The 5126-nt window shown below is 32.5% G+C and overlaps 1 long non-coding RNA gene across 1 annotated transcript; it reads right to left on the bottom strand.

Annotated features, from left to right (window-relative positions):
- Positions 1–1078: 1078 nt before the first annotated feature.
- On the bottom strand, positions 1079–2621 carry LOC145581984 (uncharacterized). The gene is made up of 3 exons (XR_014099717.1): positions 2418–2621; positions 1687–2017; positions 1079–1159 (listed from the first exon to the last, which is right to left on the bottom strand). It is a non-coding gene; the product is annotated as an uncharacterized LOC145581984 (long non-coding RNA).
- Between the last annotated feature and the right edge of the window lie 2505 nt (positions 2622–5126).

Genomic DNA, 5126 nt, shown 5'->3' with positions numbered 1-5126 from the left:
AACAATTACTTCAAGACTGAAATGTACAAAGTAACACAAAATAATCCAAATTCCCAACATAAAGCCAACAAAATAGTTCAACAAACAATGGAAATAACTCAAATAAAGGACAGAATTCAAAGAAGAAAGAGGGAAAAGAGAACTTACCCAAAAATCCTTGGTTTTTGAAAGTAGGAACATGTGAGCAAGAAGTACCCAGAAATCCTCCATTGTTAAAGTTCTTCCTACCACCACCAGTCTGTTGATTCGTAAAACTACCCAATTCATCATACTCATCCTTCAAAACAGCAGAAAATCCATTGTAAATTTCAAACCAAAACTTCTTCTGACCTTTAACATTCACATACCTCATCACCTCCATATCTTTCCTTGAGTACATACACTTTCTCTTTCCTCCATTAAAATCAGCAGCAACAAAACCAGTGTTGGTTCTTGCATTACTTTTCTTCCCCTTCCTTCAATTTCGCTTCGCTTCAGCCATTGTTACACCATCAACGAAAGGAACACCAACCCCAAGAAGCAAAGTTCCATCAATCATCTCAATCTTCAATGAACTCGTTGAATCTTCACCCTTTACCAATTTTTGCAAAATCCTAACATACAACTAACATTACAAATTATGCAATGAAATAATAGCAGTAGAATAGAGAATAGAAATTTTTGGATTATTTCAATGCAGAGTAATTCTCCCACTAATTTAGACTAAAGCATAAGAATAACAGATGGCTCAGTCAAGAGTTCATGAAAGTTCGAAAATCACACAAACCATTCACCAACAGCATACAATCTGATACAAATATGTCATCCACAGCCCAGCCCATAGACATTGATATAAGTACCCAACAAAAATACCATGAATTCAAAAACAAACTAAATTCCAACATCAACCAGTAACCAGATATCATAATATATAGAGTATAACATTTTCCCAAGACTCTCATATAATCTGACACAATGTCACCAACAGATAACATCTACATTTATAATGAGTTGATAAATATACCTAGTAGAAGTTGGACACAACATTGATCCTTGCTTGAGCAGTTGAGCACCTTTAAGGAAACAAAATGTAAGGAGTGGGAGCAGCACAGCATAATGGAGCCTTGGACTAGGACATGGCCAGGCTGTGAGGTCGTCAGAACCCAGCAACAGAAACCGCCTGTATGAGTTTGTATTAAGGAGTTTACACCAAAAAGCACAATTTATCATAGACAACACAAAGAAGTACATTCAGTGAAGCTTTTAAACAATTTACAGGAGTTCAAAGCATGACCAAAGTAACCATGACTTTTTCTGCTGTTAATAATATGAGCTTACTAGTTACTACCCGACCTTCTCTCATTGGAAATCTCACCTATGTCCAACAATCGTGAGTGTACCAAACTAATGCACTTGTAAAAAACAAAGGCAACACTATATCAAGAACCACTGCATACACGATACAACTATATGAGTAATGCTGCCTTAAAATTAATATTAAAGTAACTCAAATCTAATGCTTGAAAGAATTGAAACTAAAGAATCCAATAATAACACGTACAATAAATTTGAAGGCAGAGTATCTGTTCCTAAGAAGCAAAATAAACAAAAACCAAAAGTAGTACAATATGCTACAATAATACTTCAATTGAATAAAATGTTAAGTTGAAAATCCATTTCCAATTCCCATGATAACATGTAACTTACAAAATCAAGGGTTCATATTAAAGCTAGATACACTTCGTTTAATTCTCAGCATTTCTCTGATTGTATCTTCATTCCCAAAGTGCTGTTCGAAATCAAGCCATTGAGTCCAAAAATCAGGATCTGTTTCAGGATTAAACAGTGAGGAGGCATATATATAAATAGCCCGAGCACGATCCTGAGTCATCTAAACTCTTTCCAAGCGCAGCAAATTTCAAGCACAACGCCTTCACTCATCATCGGTTATACCGGTTTCCACTATTGCATCTTCGTACATCCTTCTCGTCTTTGCAACTCCGTATATTTCAACAACTTTTAATGGATCGTCATCAACCTTAAAAAAATCAAATTTTTATTTTTTTCAACGGTTAGAATCATCACCAAAAATAAAAATACTGCAAATCATCAACCTTCAAAAAAATCAAATTTTAATTTTTTTCAAGGGTTATATTATCAGCCAAAATTACTGCAAATCATCAACCTTCAAAACAAATCAAATTTTAATTTATATTTCAATGATTAGCATCAACACACACACACACCAAAAAAAAAAAAAAAAAGTAGTACTGCAAATCATCAATTCAAAACAAATTATTACGAAATACAAATCTAACGAAACCATAAAATTGGACTCAATGAATATGATAATAACAAGAGTATTGAATTCAGTCAAATTAACAAACTCAGAGGCAAAAATAAATAAATTTGAGATGTAACGAGTAATTCAAACTTACATCGATCTTTCTTGAATCACCCATGTTGATCGATTGTTTTCACCGATTCCTCAACCAATATTTGCTGCTGATCAGAGCAAAAAGTGGCTACGTGGAAAGCTAAACGTCGCCCTCGAATATCTAACTAACGCCCGCAAAATAAACTAAAATTACAAATTTACCGTTTTTTAATCAAAAAAAATTATCCCCTCAATTTACCCCCCTCTTCACACTACCCACCACTACCACCTCTTCATACTAACCACCACTACCATCACCACCACCACCTCCTCCTCCTCCTCCTCTTTTAACCACCAACTCCTTACCTCCGGTTTCACGATCTACACAGCCGCATTAATGACGAGTAAGGACAAAGGAAAATCAGTCGTCGGCTGAGAAAATGTTTGTTTTTTTTTTTCTGAATTCGAGGCAAACGCCTAGATTTTTTGCATGTCCTAGGCTCAAACGCCTAGTTCGTGCAAACAACCGTGTGGTTGTATGAAAAATCTGGGCGTTTGAGGTGAAACGCCTAGTTTTTTAGAATACCCTAGGCTGAAACACCTAGTTTTTTCGAATAGCCTAGGATGTTTCGAAAAAACTAGGAGTTTCAGCCTAGGGTATTCGAAAATTCTAGGCGTTTCAGCCTAGGGTATTCGAAAATTCTAGTCGTTTCTTGGGTTTTGAATTTTTTTAAAAAAATTATCGCGATCTACCGATTCCGTACAGTTCGACGAGCCTTTGGCGAGCATCTAAGGTTGTGTTTCTGGTATTTCGTCGTTGTCCATAAGATCTAACGAATTTGATTTTGCAAAATTTAAAAGTTTTGTTTGATTTTGAAACTCATGGTGGTTGGGGTGGTTGTTCGATTAGCGTTAGTGGCCGTTGACTACTAGAGAGAACGGTAAAAAGTTTTGTGTACAGTAAAAGTGTAAAATTGAGGTAAAATTAATTATTTTTATAATCGTTATTATAAGGATAAATACGTAATTTTATTTTATTTTGCGGGCGTTAGTTAGATATTCGAGGGCGATATTTAACAACTCCGTTGCTATATATAATTTTTTTTTTTTTTTTGTGAGAAAGTCAAGTCTATATGTATAGGTTTCCTATTCTCAAACCGACACAGCTTAGGGTTTATTATTAATAAGATAATTTTGTAAAAAGTTTATATTCCAATTTGGAAATTTTAGAAATCTATTAGGGTGGTTATAGTTTCCTATTAATTTCCTTATTGTATTTCTTTGTAATACGTGTATACTATATCAACTTTTTTAGGTAATTAACCCAATATGTCATAATTATTTTTATTTTATTTTTTTTTGAAGAAAAGCAAAGTCATCCTTTAATTAATAGCAAGAGAATCCATGAGTACATATGGGGTTATTTCTTGGGGGTAATTTTTAGTGTAACTATTACTCATATCTTTTTTATTAATTGGTATTATGTTTTTTTGTTTATACTTCTAGGTTAGAACCGGTGCGATGCGCGGTTTATATAAAATCTATTTTTAATTTGTATATTTTAATAATAAATCGATATTATACATGAATATAAATAAGAATTACGTACATTGTGTAATTTAAAATCTTTTATTTTCATCAAAATTATGATATAATATCTGTTCGACGTCGTCTAATTCATAGTTCAATGTAGGAGGTCATTTATTAGTGTGCTATTTTAAATTATTTCAATTTCCTACGATAAATTGATATGTTTTAGTTATAAAGTAGAAGGTTCTAATATTTAAATTTCAAAAATGTTAAATAGGATAGCTCTACATAAAAAAAATTAGAAAAAAATTTAAATAAAAAAAAAAAGACATCACCATTGCATTTAAGCAAGAGCGACACATGGGCAGTGATGATATCAACATCAATACTTAATAGATGTTTGTCTAATCAGCTTTGATCATCGTGTCAATCATTAAGATTTGAGTAACTATAGCCCACTATCAGGTATGGTCCATACCAAGTACTTTTTTTGTTTTTGTTTTTACTATTATTATTGATAAATATATTGTTATTGTTGATTTTATACTGTTATTTTTTATTCTATACTATTATTATTCCAGCGAGATTTTCAATGAAGAAAGATGGAAAAGAAAAGAGCGTTTTTCGTATTATACGGTTATTATTATACTGTTTTCGTTCTTTGGTGTGGACCATACCGGGTAACCCATCACGCCTCGAAAGATAAATAATTTAATATCTTTTTTTTTTGTTTATAGGAATGCTAAACATAGGATGGTCTTTACTAAAGACAATTCAGGGAGTAGGTATTCTTTTACCCTTAATCCTCACTTTTAATAGGTCCAGGTTGACCTGTGAGAGGCTCCAATCGGATATGACGTCTAATGTGTATATTTTTTGAACTAAATATACGAAAAAAAAAAAAATAACTCATATATATTGTGCATAAATGTTGAATATAGTATGCATAAATTTTCTTTTTTCCAAATCATATGTACCATGCCATTATAATCCAACGCCTATAAAACAAGTACTAGTCTGGGAGTGAAATGTTTATATGTGCATATTCTCATAGTTGAATGTGTACATGATATTTACCTAGAATATGCATAATATTCAAATAATATGTGCATATATTCTAATTGGCCGAAAAGCATGATAAATGATGAGCACTAATTAATATTGAGCATAATCTGCACATTAGAAGATATACGAGCAAGTATTTAATTTCATCAAAAATGTCTACAGCTAGTGACCTACC

This window comes from Chenopodium album, chromosome 15, assembly GCF_948465745.1.
Source record: "Chenopodium album chromosome 15, dcCheAlbu1.1, whole genome shotgun sequence".
Taxonomy (NCBI): Eukaryota; Viridiplantae; Streptophyta; class Magnoliopsida; order Caryophyllales; family Amaranthaceae; genus Chenopodium; species Chenopodium album.
This window is presented reverse-complemented; position numbering and strand designations above follow the sequence as displayed.